Raw genomic sequence first — 17,589 nt, 5'->3', positions numbered from 1 at the left:
TACACCCATACATTTACACGCACAGACTCATTATATCGATGCACATACCACATGTGAAAAAGTCTCACTCAGCCTGCTCCCAAAGTCTCATCAAATATCATCCTAATCGACTCTTGTGCTGTTTACTCCTCCTTCACCATGTTTTTGTTAATTTTGTTTATTATTTTATGCAATCCAAAACTCCGCGCTCCCTATCTCTCCATTCAAATTGTCCCTTCCCGCTCTCCTGGAAATCTGCTGTCATTTGTTGACGAAGCGCAAGAAATTACCGTAATAAGCCATATATTGCCGAAAAGTGCATGCTGTCTGCTGTCAGGAGCAATTTGAATGATTTTGATAGTGCAAACGGCAGAAGAGTTATGGTAACATGAATACAGCTTGGTTTGATGTGTTGGCGCCGACACAGCCGGTTTAAAAGTGTTAATGAACATCAAGACACCATCCACGCTACTGAGAGCTGACATTTAGATGAATATGTAAATATGTGCTGTGCACTTTCCTCTCAGTAATAAAATATACACACAACAAAAATGACAGTGGTGAGAAAAGCAGCAGTTAAGAAAGCATCTGATCAAAGTGATGTGGATGTTTGCATGACATCTGCAATTCTCCGTCATCATGTCCATGGCTGCGGGAACTAGGGGTGCTGAGGGTGCTGCAGCACCCCCCGCCGCAGGGCCGGGTCTGAGATTTTCCTTTTGCCCCTTGATCATCCCCAAGATACTTAATTTTTGTGATTATTTATTAAACTGACCAGAAATATATAGCCTAGTGTGGTTGTATTCTTCTTGCGCGCCTCACGGCGCTCGTCTCTACACCTCCCCCTCACACTGACAGAATTTCACGTGAATGTTCACGCGATGTTACCGTAATTTTACATTCCGACTTGTAAAAACCATTCACATCCTCGTCCTTTTTATGATCTGTTTTCCAAAGCTTTCGCTTCTCAAGACGGCCACTGTCAATAAGCACTGCTCTTTAATTGCGCTCTAGTCTCTGGTCAAACGCGCTCAAACCACTGTAGTCTAATCTGTAGCCTAATGTAATCTATTATTAACTATGCACATCATAAAGTTTTAGGCAAGTAGGCTATCCATATTATGACAAAATATTTTAATAAGACTGAATTTGAATTTAACCTGATCACGTTTAATACAATAAATTTTAAGTTTAATTATAACGCGCATGCGTCCATTATTCAAACAACGAACAAATTATACAGCGAACGAAGAACATTTACATTATCAAAGAATATTACTGAAGCGTGAGTGTAAGCACTCTAAAAAAAACTATAAGCTATAATCAGTGATGTTGTCTGCAGTGTTTGATGAATTAATCTCTTACATAGCAGGTGGGTAGGCTACATCTGCACTTTGATGTTTCTGATGATGAGAGAATTCGATAAAGTGCATTGACCAAAACTTTTGCGTATCAAATATGTTAATATTTACTAAAATCCCCTTAAATAATAGAAATATTAAAGAAAAAATTCTTGAACTAAAATCACAAAAGCACAAATATATAGGTTATTGGTTCGCATATATAGGCTACATCTTCATTTGTATGTTAATCTATAAGAGTTTGGGCTGTTTATAGGATTTTGCCAAAAATCCCCCACCGTGGCCCCGCCCTGCCACATCAAGCCCCGCCCCCAGCACCCCCCAGATAAAATATGTTCCCGCGGCTATGATCACGTCATCACCACAGATGAGGTCATTAAAATTACAATTATAAATTTAATTATAATAGTTTGCTTATAAAGCATATTTGAAACTATAGCCTAAATAGATCTGGCTGTGTAAAACTATAGTTTGAATTAATCAATTTTCTTTACATAACAAAAATGTCCTAAGGCCTTTGCATAATAATCAGTCTACAGGCTTTCATAGACATCCTAGGAAGTCAGGGAAGGTATTTATTTTTTTTAATCTTTGTTACAAGCTGTTCAGACATTGGCAATGAAAAGTGATTAATACATGACAATTCTTACATGCAGCCCCTTTAAATATTAAGCTAATTCACCCAACACTGTTTGTGTTACAGACATTAATGACATCTCAAATCATGCTGGTGAGGAAAAAAAAAAAAAAAAAAGTTTTTGTAGGTTTGTTTCACGTAAGCCAGAAATAACAACCACCCAGAACATTCTAGTAACCATATAGAAATATGCTAAAAATCACTAAAGAACACCTTAGCAACTGCATGGCAACAGCTTGGCAGCCACACAGAACAACCTACCATCACAGCATTGTTGTTATCACTGTAAAAATTCAATGTGTATATATATATATATATATATATATATATATATATATATATATATTATTATTATTATTTTATTTATTTGTGAATTGAAAATAATAATCTAAACATGTTTCTTACAAAAGCTGGTCTGTTGTCATTAAACCATCAAGAATTGTCAATCAAAAGAAAGAAATATAAAATTATGATTCTCAAGTATTTGTTTGAAATGTGTCCAGATGTTGTCCCAACTTTTCAAATATTTTGTTATCTGAATAAACAGATGCACAGTAAGTTGCCAGCATGTACTACAGCTTGAAAATATGTGGTAACTGTTATTTAAAAATGATCATTGCTTTACATTTTACTGGCTTTACATAGCTATCATATGGTTCAGATTTCATATTTTTATTATATATCATAGTTATTTTACGAGGCAAATAATTCCCATATCAATGAAAATCAACGTGAATGTAAAAGCACGAGGTTTGTAGCACCTTACTTGCTAAATGCTAAAAAAACTTTTGTTGCCTTGACTAAAAAAAACAAAACAAAACTGTTATTCATTAGGTAAACTAAAGTATTTAACTCGTCACTGCAGCATAGGTTAATTTAACAAATTGATTGTAATATGTTGCCATATAATTAACACTGTTAGACATTTCAAAGGGTTTTTACAGTAAGTTACTGTAATTAATATGTACAGTAGCAAACTGTATTTGATTTACAGTTACATCCTGTACTGTTTTACAGTAAATTACTGTAAAAATTCAATTAATCAGTATACTACTGTAATTCATTCATTTTAATATAGATTTCATTAGATTTTATTATTTTGTATATAGAATTCATTTTATTATTACTCTACATAGGTACTACTGGCATTCAATTAAAACGATTAATACAAAATATCAAATTGTTTATTTAAAACATTGCAATGTATAACGCTTAAAAATATAGTCTTCCAATGTTGGAACAGTGCATCTTCACCATTTCTCCTGATTTGGGACGTTTTACAGTGCATTATGTTGTGTCCTCTGGATTTATCCTCACAAAGAATCTTTAGGCAACAGAAACATAATGGGGAAAAAAGACAAACAGCCAAAGACAAGCATCTGCAAAACCCAGGTGCTCCAAAACGTGCATACCTGTCAACACTCCCGTTTTTCCCAGGAGTCTCCCGTATTTCACACCCATCTCCCGCCCCCCTCCCATTTTGTTATTTCTCCCGGGAAACTCCCGTAATTTGTATGGCCCAAATCTAGTTATATGAATAATCACATCAATATTTTATTCCAAGGTTGTGCAGTTACCAGATCTTGTATAAAATGCATCACCTCATACAGTCGACACAATACACAAATTTCAAACCATTTGTGACCTCCACCTGGCAACCTACAACCCAGTGGCGCTGTAGATTTCTGCACAGGTAGTAGACGCGGGAAGTTGAATCAGTGGTAGAATGGAAGGAGAAGAGTCAGGTGGTGCTCCAGCGAAGAAAAATATTAGTGTAAATTTAATAACAGTTGGACGGAAGAATTTAATTTCTTGTCTCAAAACCATGTAAACAACACCCACGCCTTTTGCAAAGTCAAATAATTTTGATATCGGACACGGTGGGAAAAATGACATATCTCAGCATATTAAATCACAGCGGCGCATTCATGCAGCCGAGGCACAAAAGGGCAACACATACTATAAACACACAATGTTAAAGGCTAACTAAACCCCTGGTCAGAGCCTAACTCCACCCACTGGCAATATTTGAAAAATGCCGGAAAAGCGGAGACAGAGCGGACGAACCGAGGGTGGGGCTGAGCGGAGCGCGTGCACCTGAGACCTGCAATGACGGATTGATTGACAGCTGTCAGACTCACAAAGATGGAGAGTGACTGGAGTGACACCAGTAGCTTTGCAACAGAGCGGTCATTCGATGTAAAGGATTTCTCACCCACCTAATTAACTAACTAGGCTACACGAAATAATCAAAATAACTATATAAATGGCTATGCTAACTAGATGCTAATATACGCTACCCTGATCGTTTTCAATAATCGCAATTCCAACTCCTGACTCGCTACAGTGGTTTTGACAGAGCAAGATGTTTTTATACCAGGGGCTGAGCCTATGCCAAGGGCGTGGTGAGCTTGTGCAGGGGCATGGTTAGTAAGTGCCATCATACGTCACAGGGGTATGCAACGTCCAATAGGAAAATTCAACTGCAGTAGCCACCGTTCAACCTGAAGAGGGCAGCAGTCCCTTAGTCAGTCCCAAGCTGTTATGGCGTTGTAGACACGGTGCAGGGCGAATCGTGTCAATTCAAATGTAAGAAATGAGGAAAATAAAACAACCTCAATAGAATGGCGCCAAAGAGGCCATTACAGCAAATACAGTAGTATACAGCAATTTAAAAAAAAAATACAGTAAGTCTCTGTAAGTGGGGTCTGGCGTCACAGAAAATTCCCATGATGCAAAGGGTATTACAGTTATTTACTGTAAAGGGAATTTGCAGTATTATACTGGGTCATATACAGTCAATAACTGCAGAAATTACAGAAATGTCTAACAGTGTACGAGTTCAGCTTCTTAACAGCACTGCTATGCAACAGGAAAATATTGTTTGTTTTTAATTATGCAAAGTAAAAGAACATCAAAATCTCTGACTTTCGATTGCAAACTGCAAATCTGAGCACAGTCTGAGCCACAGAGCTACAGTGTTTACACTTTTCATGGGTATCAACCTACGAATGGCTTAATTCTAGCTGCATCTGCATATGGGAGAAAGAACAAATTATACACATCAAAAAAATTACACACTTCACCTTTAAAGACATCTCATTTGTGGTTGTTTCCTTACAACATAACTAACACATATTTTTCTTTCTGCCTATTTTTCTTTTTCATTCAGAAATAATGGAATCATGAAAAAAAAAAAACGTTTTCTTTTACACTTTCACATTTTTAAGTTTATTTTCATATTGTCTTTGAGCTTTTTTTCTTCTGTTCTCTATTCCCTGAATGAGTCACACCAAAACTCATCTCCTCCAGCATCTCTGAAGAAGAGAGACAGACAGAACTCAGAAAGAAGAAAATAAATGTATTGTAAAAGGCTCAAAATGACACTGATATTAACAAAAGGAATAAAGAGCAATGGAGGAGAAAGAAGATTCATAGCCGATGAATCCACCCCACCTCCCTCCTCTGTATCTGCCTTCGACTCTGTCTCATTTGGCCGTTTGGCACGTGTCGCAGTGGAAGTGCTTGAACAGAGCTATTTAAACAGCGGTGTGGTGTCTTCTCTCGCGCTGTTCTCCTCAGATCTCTCTCTGAATGACTATTATGCCTTGCTGCATTAAGAGTCCAGTCACGTCACCCTGTATGTGTTTATGTGTGTGGCATCCAATCATTTCAGGTTACTGCACTTTCCGTTACTCCCACGGCTAATTAATACCAGACTGCATGCCTTCAGCAGCACGGCACAGCTTTACCTGTGTGTGCGCGTGTGTGCATGAAGAAATGGTTTTCCTTGGAATATTTTTAATGGAGTTATTTACTGAAAGAATGAATGAATGGATGAATGAATGAATACAGAAATACAGAAAGAAAAAGAAAGCCATACAGAAATATGTGACCCTGAAGCACAAAACCATTAATAAGTATCACGGGTATATTTGTAGCAATAGCCAACAATACATTGTATGGGTCAAACTTATCAATTTTTCTTTTATGCCAAAAATCATTAGGATATTAAGTAAAGATCATGTTCCATGGAGATATTTTGTAAATTTCCTACCGTAAATATATCAAAACTTAATTTTTGATTAGTAATATGCATTGCTAAGTACTTCTTTTGGACAACTTTAAAGGCCGTTTTCTCAATATTTCGATTTGTTTTTGCACCCTCAGATTCCAGATTTTTTTGTATCTCAGCAAAATATTGTCCTATCTTAAACCATACATCAATGGAAAGCTTATTCATTCAGCTTTCAGATGATGTATAGATCTCAATTTCAAAACATTTACCCTTATGACTGGTTTTGTGGTCCAGGGTCACATATAGAAATACAGAAAGAAAGAAAGAAAGAAATACAGAAAGAAAGACAGAAAGAAAGGAATTTAAAGGTGGTTAAATATTGCTGGTCCACTTTGGCTGAAAGTGCTAGATAAAATGGGCCACCTTAATCCTTCACAAATTCTACTCGCATTCATTAAATAAATTGACATTTACTATAAAGCTTTAAAATATGGTCACAATTAAATTTCACTTAATGTATTTAGAGAAAACAGAAGAATTTTATTTTTAAATATTTCATTTTAAATGTTCCTCTCATTCTGTTTTTTTTTTTTTTTTTTTTTAGCCTATTATTATTATTAGCTATTATTAGCATGTGTTAGTCACATATTTTTGTGTGATGTAAAATTCATTTTCTCAGTATTCTTTTAGATCAATCTGTCAAATTTGATGTTAGAGCAACATATTTTATCACATTTTCAAATGTTATGCATGAATTGAGTGAACTATGAATTTTACATAGCCTAGGCCCTAGGCCAGGACTATTCAATTCACTTCATTTGAGGGCCGGATTATCGAATTGAACATTTGAAGGGGGCCAAGGGGGTGGGGGGCCATCCCAATCTTTTTCTGGGGGGCCTATAAAATTGGAAATTAAATTTAGTATCATTGATACAAATAATATTACTGTTGTCTCAATTAAATCAATTTTTTTCCTTTAATTTTTGCCATTAATTATAGCCATTTAATATTACAGTATAATTGAAATGTTATATTATTTTTTAACATTTAATAGGCTTTGAAAAATATAACAGCTTTTTATAAGTGAACTTAAAACAATCTTCACATAAACTATAAATTGTATGCATAAGCTATATTGATTAGATTATTCTTTATTCAAGCTACAAAATTTAATCAGCAAGCAGAGCAGTCAAGTGATTTCTCTTTTTCTTTAGTTCTTTGATTCACATCAATCACAGACTGCAGCAGGTTTCACTTTAAAAGCAGCTGTTTCTTTAATAAAACCTGATGCACATGATGCGGATGTGACACGTATCCAATTTTCTCCAAACTCTTAACTAATTTAAGACTGTGTTTATGAGGTAACTCGCCAGTGTCTGCGATATTTCTCGCCAGAAGTTATGACTGATAACACTGTCTTTAAACTTGTTTAAACTAAAGTTAGAATTGTGGATATCTCATAACTCCCTCATAAGCGCTTGTCAACGCTGCCATCTTTTGATGTTACGGTCTCCAGTAGATTGTTGTTATTGCGTCTCTCCATTTTCTTTTTGGCTGGCCAGTGTTGCCACCTTGTGGACAAAATAATTAGTGCAAGAACAATTCAAGGCAAATGTTGCAACCTGCGCACTCTTCCTCGGGCCAGATGAAGATGATTGGCGGACCGGATTAAATAGCCCTGTCCTAGGCTATATGTTTTGGGGTTTGTTAAAGGGATAGTTCACCCAAAAATCAAAATTACATCATTAATTACTCACCCTCATGTCATTCCAAACCCGTAAGACCTTTGTTCATCTTTGAAACTCAAATTAAGATATTTTTTTATGAAATCTGAGAGCTTTCTGACCCTGCATATACAGCAAGGGTCCACAGCCAAGGCACAGAAACGTAGTAAGTCATCATTAAAATAGTCCATGAGACATCAGTGGTTCAACTGTAATTTTACGAAGCTACGAGAATACTTTTTGTGTGCATTCAACAATTCTTCTCCTCTGTGTCACCGTAGGACCATTATGGAGGTTATCACGATGCATGCACTTGATGCTGCTGACGCAGAACATGCGCATGCACTGCGACTTGTTTACCAGCAAAGGAAAGCATGCGTTGTTATTTGTAAAGTTGTTATTTTTGCTTTCCTTGTGCACAAAAAAGTATTATCGTAGCTTCATAACATTATGGTTGAAACACTGATGTCACATGAGCCCCTTTCGCACCGCTTTAGTTCCAGAACTAAAAGTACAGTACTAAAGTACTGGGACGATTTTGCGCGAACTATTCCCCGGTACCATTTAAAGGGTTGCATTCGCACCAACAGTGGGTACTAGGAAGTGACGTAAGCCGGTCGACAGCGACGTCATTTGTGTGCGGCGTTCAACAACGAAAACAAAGAAGAACAACGTTAACAACAGGAGGATGGAGGACGCTGTGATCGGAGCTGTGTTTTTGTTGTGTCTTGCGGGGTTCACAGTAATGGACATGGAATGTCGACGTAACTTATATGTCAAGCGATTGAAAGATCGGAAAGGAGTTCAAAATGTTCAAAAGTGCCTGCACTTCAGCGTCCGTCCATCTATCGCTGTTCTCCATTCTTGCGAAATATAAGTTGATGCGATGTTTACACAGTATGTGTTTACAATCAGCCAATTTTTAGCCAATGAGCGTACACTTACGTCACGATAGTTCCTATGGAACTCTTTTAGACCCTACTCTGAAGTAGGAGCTAATTAGTTCCTCCAAACGGAGTTCCAGGAACTAAAACAGTTCCTAGTTCCCGCGGTGCGAACACGCTAAAAAGTGGATAGTTCCACAATTAGTTTGGGTACTATGAAAATGTTCCTGCGGTATGAAAGGGCCTATGGACTATTTTAATGATGTCCTTACTGCGTTTCTGTGCCTTGACTGTGGTAGGACCCTTGCTGTCTATGGAGGGTCAGAAAGCTCTCAGATTTCATCAAAAATATCTTAATTTGTGTTCCGAAGATGAACGAAGGTCTTACGGGTTTGGAATGACATGAGGGTGAGTAATTAATGACAGCATTTTCATCTTTGGGTGAAGTATCCTGTTAAAATATGTTTGTTTGATGATATTTATTTATTTATTTACTTAATTACTTACAGAGATGGCCCACTTTACCTGAAAAGATTTTTTTCTGAAGTGCATGATCTCAAAAAATCTATTGGCATATATCTTCCAAATAATACATTATATTAACTGAATTCAAATGAAACTTTTACAGATGGACCATAAAGTTAAGAAAGGTAATTAAATAAAATAACAAAAAAACATCTGGGTATCTAAATTACACAGAGGCCCACTTTAACCTGAATTCACCCTGTGAGTTAAGATGTATTGCACAAAACAAATGAAGTGTATTTTACTGAATACAGAAATGAAAATCATCATGCAGACATCATCCTAAATTTAATTTGGTATAATAAAATACTACTAATTGTAAGAAGCAGACTTTTAATGTGTAAGAGGGATTTGTGACATTAGCTGGAAAGTCATTTTAGAGATGGAGCAACTTACAAATTACATTTTGAAAGATTACAGAGACATAATTGTACTTGCTTGGAATAACAGGCAGTGATGAATCATTCACATTAATGCAACAGAATACGACAACGATAAGAGAACAGAAAAGTGTATTAAGAAAGCAAATCGGGTAGATTTTGATTTCATGTTGTTTGCAAATTAATTGTCATGAAAATAATATAAATATATCCTCCATTTTATTGGTCCTAAAATATACTTCATTTTATTTGTTAAAAATTGGGGTGCTAATAAAAAATATTTAATTATGATTAATTTCTTAATAATGAAGCAGTGATTTTCATGCTGAAAAGTGACATTTCTGGAGTTTTTGTGTAAATGTTTGTGTGTCTAAATGTGCTTTTATAAGCACTTCTGTGCTTCAATCTGGGAAGCTTTTAAGCTATGAGCAGATAGAATATGATTCAGAGATTTGAGCCAGATGGGGTATGGTTATGAAAGAGAGATTGTTTTAATAATACAATAAGATAATAAACACCGCATACATGCCCCTCTTCACATTTTACTGTTCATTAGAAACCCTGTTTTGAGAACAGCTCTGCCTTCACACACCAGGAGCTATACGTACTGTAGAGATAAACCTGGAGGTTTATTACCACTCTACTGCTCTCACTTTTTTTATGGTTTACACGCATACATACACACACACTCTCTCTCTCACACACACACACACACACACACACTGTGAGAATTGGGTTCGCTCAGGTTTTTACGCTGTTGCTTGTCAGTATATGAGTTCTGTGTGCAATTAATTCAAACATTCCTCCGTCTGAAAGTAATTCCTGCCTCCAATGTATTCACATAGTTCACAACCCATCTCCCCTCCATCCCAGTCTTCATCATTCCTCCTCATTTTCTCATCTTTCACTAAATGATGAATTGAGAATTAAAGCAATGGGGTGTGTGTGTGTGTGTGTGTGTGTGTGTGTGTGTTTTGCATAGAGCTGGTTGTGTGCCATTCAGAACAGATTTTAGCAGCTACGCTAAATAAAGTTGGAATGAAATTCAAAGAGATTCAAATACGGTAATTGCTGTAAGTGTCGTTTATGGAAGCTTGGTTTAGCCACTGAATAAAAATAAAAAAGGTAACTGTGCCTTTTTATCTCACAATTCAGATTTATTTATTTTTTTGTCAGAAATGCATGATATAAAATCTCTCTCTCTCTCTCTCTCTCTCTCTCTCTATATATATATATATCAATTTCACATGCCAGAAGAGGAATTTCAGTTGTGTAACACGATAAAATGGTGCCAAACAACTGAAATTCCTGTTCTACTTGACAGTGTGAAATTCAAATATACTGTAATTCTAAATCAATCATTGAAATAGAGCCATTTTTTAAATTTCCTGACTGTGCCATAGAGAAAATGAATACTAGAACCTTTTTTTTTTTTTTTTGTGACATTATTTTCATGACATTTAAACATGCCCATTCTCTGAATTCTCATTACTATAATGTTGTAATGTAATATTAAAGAAATAGATAGATCATGAGAGTCATTTCCTGTACTGGCTTCAATATGCTAATTTTAATTTAAAATATCATTATATCCAGACTGTATGAATTTTTTATTACTGTACTACAGTAATAAAATCTAATGAGAATCATCAGTGAGAACAATAAGGATTACAAACAAACTCAAACAGAAAGAAAATCCTAATGAGATTTCTTTAAAAAATTTGCTTAACAGTTATGACAGTAACATCACAACGTTAATGGGACTAATTTTCTTTAAATAAGTGGTTTCCAGATGTGAAATTCAACCTAAAGCCGGGCTCACACTGTGCCATTTTTTAAAAGTCCTTTAGGACTGTACTTGTCAGACTGTACGAACACGATGATTATGTCACACTATGGGATCTCAGTTGTCATTAATGTCAGACTGTACGACAGTCAAGACGAGTTAAAAACGGGTGTGCGCAAGAAAACTTATCCGAAGTTTTACATTATCAACCCATACACGTCCAGTGACTGCGAACTGCATTGCACGCGGCACCGAAATGTTGGCTGTCATGAAAAGTATATGAACGGCGGCAATACCGGCGTGTTTAAGAAGAATAGTGTATGTATTCATACACATGCACATGAAAACAGCGGCGCAACCAGTGTTTATATAAAAAAGAAACATATCAGATGAATTCCGTGAGCGGAGGACGGGAGCGCCGGAGTTTATAGCTGATAGAATAATTCTCAAGCATTAATTCTGCTCATAGCTTGCCTTGAAAAACGGAGACAGTTTGATATTCGTCGCAGGGGTAGTCACACTGCAGGACTGTGCGCCAAATCTTCTGACACTGCCAGAATTTCGTCGGAGGTGAAATTTGATCGCAACAGCCATTAATCGGCTGTCGATTTTAGCCTAGGATCATAGGAATCTTTTAGGATTTTCAAAATTTGTCCCAGACGACCAAATCGTGGCCAAAATCGCACAGTGTGAGCCAGGCTTAAGATGGTTCATTTGTAAATGCAAAGTCTTAAGATCGCAGACAAGAGTTGTGTATAAGTTAAAATTATACTTTCTAAAATTGCCTCTGCTCTCAATTCAAAGGAATTGAAGCTTCATTTCCATGCTGGAAAGTTCAGCTAAACCCATCTTCTGGTGGTAGTTGGTTTACATGGTTTACACAGCTGATCATTTATGGTCATTACTATTCCAAGCTAGACCCCCTTTTTACTTTATGTCACTATGCATGGGGCAGTTTGTGACAGAAAGACCAATGCATTCAAATGTGGATTTTAGTTAACCCCAATTTTCTGTGTTAACCCCAAAACTGTGTCGAAGGGTGCACTTTCCTAATGGGGAAAAAAGAAAAAAAAGAATAAATAATGAAATGATTAAATAATGAGATGATTATTATTATCTTAATTGTTTCTACTAGACAGCAGTGAGATTAAATGCATTTACTAAATGCTTTTGCTTATATCTCCTGAAAAGAAAGAAAAAAATCTCTTGTAATCTCACGGGTCTCTACAGTTTTAGAAGATTTCTAAACAATGTCACAAATTTCTCTGATTAGCCAAAACACCAAAGACAGATATTTTAGCCTGAACTAAAAAACATTCTTTCATGACCAAAACATGAAAGCTATGCTATGCATCTACTGTAAGCTACGCTATCTATTCTCAAAAACAAATTTAAATTAATGATTTAATTAGGTAGATGAACAATATCTGAGAACTCCATTAAATATTCTGAGCTATGAATGAGCAACCTCAGAGCAATAAAAATGTCCCTTGGGTTATTTTAACCATTTTGAAAGACTTTGAAAGACTGAAACACTCCGTATATTGGTATCTCTGCATTTGTATGATTTGAGAAGCCTTTTTTTTTTACCCTTTTGCATTTTACATAGAGGTCAGAGGATTCAATTTTATTAGATTAAATTTAGCATTTTTATAGCCATTCAGCATTCTGGCATCATGCCGAATGGATACGTTTTATTGGCAGATTTTGAACTCTATTGAGAGCGACTGTCAGTATTAAGATTGACTGACGGATTTTGAAATCGTCTGTCGCTAAAAGGCCCTGTGACACATCCACTAGCAATCCTTCTCTACACTGCCAAAATTCAAGTCTTTAAAAAGTTATTAAGACTGGCATCAAAATAATGTTCTATATGCTGTTTAATTAAAATTTACTTTCTGTATTGCATACACTGGTATCTCTGTTTCATAACATGTTTTATTTTTGTTTGTGGGTGTATGAAGCTGAAACTTCATACTAGTTCTAAAACAGGCAGTAATTTAATTTTCATTCACACGCTCCATTCAGAATATAATGGTACAGTATATCAGCCTGCAACACAAACACGCACAAACACACTACACAGTAGCTCTGATCCAACACCTAGGGAGCTGCCATACTGTCTAGTGCCTACATACACTGGGGAAAAAATGGGGTAGAATTTACTTTGAATTGATTTTCACGTATGTCATACTATGCCTGTGATTCCTTAAAATGCTGTCTGGGTGCTCTTCTACCCCCACACACACACTGACAGAAGCATAAATGTCATTGTCAGTTTGTGCCTCTTATTAAAGGTGCTGTGTGTCATTTTCTGACTGGAGTAGAGCATAAAAATACCATAATTTGTTTGTAAATATTTAGGAAACATGCTAAGTTCACATACACTTGTTTCTTTGAAAAACAGTGCAACAACCAGTTATTCTACTTTGAAATGTGTGTTCAATGTCGGAATGTTTTTGTTTTGGTCTGTGTGATTCCACCCACTTCCAGTTTACCTAACAGTATTTTGGCACCCTGGGTTGCCAGTTGGCGGAAAAACACAGTGTATTGCAGCCATGGACGCCAGCAAACGAACTGGGTCAGAGATCACAGATTCTACCTGACCTAAAAATTCTTGGCATCCAACTAAAAAGCTCTATGACCACAGGCACATTAAAATGCGGATAACTCATCAGCTTACAGTGTAAGGCTCATTGCCTTGCTCATTCCTGTTGCCTTTCCTCAATCTGGCAACCCGCCTGATATCTGAGGAGGAAGGGGTGGGAGAAACAACTCTCTTCAATATTTTGAATTTGGACTGCATTACCCATTTCAACCTCTAGCTTTCAATACTGCACACTGCACCATTAACCAAGTACTCCAGAGTGCAATCTGGACACGTGTCGCCCCACCTTAATGTGTCGCCCCGCTCCATCGTCCAGGGTGCACTCTGGAGCTACTCCCATTAACTGGTTAATGATGAACACTGACAAATTAAATACATGTATGGAAGACTGTAGGTTTTACTACTCTGGTTTCTTCAAATCCATTCACTACTTATCAAGATGCTTTAACAGCTTACCCATTTCCTTTCATAGAAAACATCAGCAGGTCTATACTGTCAGTGTGATGTATCTTTGAAGCTGCCATCACTGAAAACTGTTAGTAACGCTAGCTTGTATCTGATTATTGAATATTCCCTTTTGCTTTGTCTACAGAACAACTTCCCTTTGGAATAAACAAAAAATGATGAATGAGCGTTTTTCCTGACTGGTCCGGCAAAACAGAAGGGACTCCACTTCAATTAGCGGGGACATCTGAGAACGCTTCTTTTTTAATGCCAGAACTGAACAATGACAGTGAACAATGGCACATAATTACAAATAACTCCGTTTTGTGGCTTTTCATTCTGAGTGAGGTAGAGAAGTCAGATATTTTGCAAGCTTGCAGGCCGTGAAAGAGGTTTTGAAATACTGGCTTGCAGCCGAAGTGTTTAGTTGGAATTCATGAGGAACGTGGGTGCGATATCTTACAGTTTTTCCATTCCGAAGGCCATTTTATTGACAAAATGTTATTGTTTATTAAAATGTTTCAAGCACTTCCTGACACATCTTTTTACTGATGGAACCTCCCTACGAATCCCAACTTTCCTGAACATTCTGCATGGGGTGTCACTCCTCTGGAATAAAACCGCTCAGGATGTACAGCATTGCATCTCACTGATTCTCAAACACCAACCCAGTGAGAAGAAGCATACTCACAGCCTGGCAATCAACAGTCAAACAGCAGGAAAGAGATCCAGTGAGTCAATGTGGAGTACATTAGCTTTCACTGCCAGATCTCCCTCAGAGCTGAAACAGCACCTTCTCGGCTTTGGTGTCAGAAGTAAGAGCTCTCTCTGTGTTATCTCCTTCTATCCCACTCTCTCTGGCTAGCTTACCCTGATCCCGCTATTGACAGACTTGATGTCCAAGTTGAACTTAAAATGGAACGCTAGTCTTTGTTGTCCTGTTTTACGATTACTTGGCGCCACCAGAATTGTCAATTGATTTGGATCCTTATCGTCCATATTATATAAGCAGTTATTGACAAATTAGCATGTCCAAATAAAATTAATTTCGAAACCTAATGAGCTGCCTACCTAGACAACATGTTCAGGAATTGTAGGAAAATTGTAAGGCAGCATTGCATGAGTTCTCCAAGATAATTCTCCAATGAAATCAAGATTATTAACAGACAAGGCAGAAGATATATTCTATGCTTGAGATGATGGGCTCCAGCATTCCTACATAGGGCATGGCTTGATGGATAGATGAATATTTAATATGAAATTGATAAATTACATTATTTGACAATATTTGCATTGAAGTGCAAGGACACGAATATGAGACATTGGCCTTGTGGTGTTTTCAGTTGAGGCTTATTGGGAAAAAACATTCCTATGGAGACATTTTGGCAAAATGTATTATTAGAAAATGTGTATTATGCTGCTTCTTGCTATTTTTGCGACAATTTCAGGTTCAAATTGAGTGGTGCTAAAAAGGTTTTATGAACAAAAACAGATGAATGCAAATCTGGCAGCATTTTGTCATGTCGGCTTCTACAAGTCCTCGAGTTCTTTTGTCATGACTCAAGTTTATTGCTGTAACACTTTATTACAACAGAAAAAGCCGTACATATAGAGCTGGTTATGTGATACAAACATCAAAATGTATTGGTTTACAAATCATGCACTATGGTAAAAATAGGACATAACTGATCAAATGTAGGTCTAATAATCTGCACATGGGATTACATTTTAATGTGAAAAGGAATACACGTTTTTGGTGTTTTACTGCCACTAGCATTGATTTTAGTTGGAAACCGCAGTAAATTGCATGTACAGGGACCTTTAAAAAAGAATTAAAGTATTTGTTTTTTAAAAATGTTTTATTTTTACTTCCTGAGGCTATGAGCAAATTCCGTTATAGTGCACTATATTGCATTAAAATTCACAATTACAATACCATGTGTCACCTTGCTTGGAGCGACAATGTTTGGAAATAATGCTTCACGACTTTATGTCCATACATACAGGTAGGTTCTATTTCATAGAACTACTGAAACTTTATTAATATTATATAAGGAAGTATATCTAATAGTCATTAGATTATTAATAGACTGTATCAGTATTCATTAGTTATTGATTGCAGTTGCAAAAGTTACTTATAGTTAGTAGAATGTCTAAAGTGGACTACCAAAATAAAGTGTAACGGTTTTAATTAGCAATGTAACTAATACAGTTACTACAAATATTTACTAGTATTACTTAGTACTAGTACTTAGCATGAAAATGAATGTGTAAAATCAGCTTTGAAGTAAAAAATGAACAGACTTTTCATTCAAACAGTAGAGCAGAAAGAGTGATGACAGACAGAGAAACACCATCTGGAGTTACTTCTCATAAAAAGATACCACAAATGAGACATTTATTATTATAGGTTTATAGGCTGATTTAAGTTTAAAGTTGTTATAAGATACAGATTCAATGTGTAAATACATTAATGATTGAAAATTTTAGGGGCAATTAATTATGATTAATCACAGAAGGCATGTGCAATTCATTGTTAAAAAAATAAACTAAATTACTTTTTAGTTTAATTAATTGCCACTGCATGTTATATATCATGATTCTTTTGCATTGTATTTTGATTTTGCTAAAACAGAAAGCAAGCCATGCAACTGATAATAGATTACAGGGCATGTCTTCGAGCTGCCTGTGCTGGAGGGAACATTGCTACTGTCTCTTTCTGTGACTGATAACAAATTGTAGTGCTGGACTGTCTCTCATTATAACACGCAATTCTAAAATGAAAATCCTGCTCAACTAAAATATTTCCTCTATATTAGATATATCCTTGCTGCAAGCAATTTCATAAAGTGTTGGGGACAAAAACAAATATGATTTTAATTTAATAAAATAGCTTATTAATTGCATGAATAAAATTACATCTGACATTTAAATTATGCATTCAAAATAATAATAAAAAGAATTTAAAGGTGTGCTCAGTCATTTTTGTCTGTGTTTAGCTGGCTGTTCATCCCAATACACTAAACTAATCTAAAATAAAATACATACATAGGGCCTAGATAAAATGGTGTAAAAACAATTTCCACAATTTCTTGTCATTTTGCCAAATAACTATAAAGTAAATACATTGAATTTAATTTACATTGAATTGACATTTTGAAGTAGAAAGAATGAAATTATACTTCATTGTAATAAAATACTTACCAAAATCATTATTAATTATTTACAAATTGTTCAGTAGTA

At 36.0% G+C, this 17,589-nt stretch overlaps 1 protein-coding gene across 4 annotated transcripts in view; it reads left to right on the top strand.

Annotated features, from left to right (window-relative positions):
- Positions 1 to 17,589, top strand: part of flrt1a (fibronectin leucine rich transmembrane protein 1a) — a 77,561-nt gene that overhangs the window by 40,530 nt on the left and 19,442 nt on the right. For 3 of the 4 annotated variants that reach the window (XM_058777447.1, XM_058777449.1, XM_058777450.1), the window contains one exon: positions 14,495 to 15,161. The exons of the other annotated variant lie outside the window; for it this stretch is intronic. The gene's annotated coding sequence lies outside the window, so the exon portion shown is untranslated. The remainder of the gene's footprint in view (positions 1 to 14,494; positions 15,162 to 17,589) is intronic. 4 annotated transcript variants of the gene reach the window in all.

This window comes from Onychostoma macrolepis, chromosome 05 (assembly GCF_012432095.1).
Source record: "Onychostoma macrolepis isolate SWU-2019 chromosome 05, ASM1243209v1, whole genome shotgun sequence".
NCBI lineage: Eukaryota > Metazoa > Chordata > Actinopteri > Cypriniformes > Cyprinidae > Onychostoma > Onychostoma macrolepis.
The sequence above is the reverse complement of the archived record's forward strand: the minus strand, read 5'-3'. Positions and strand labels throughout refer to the sequence as shown.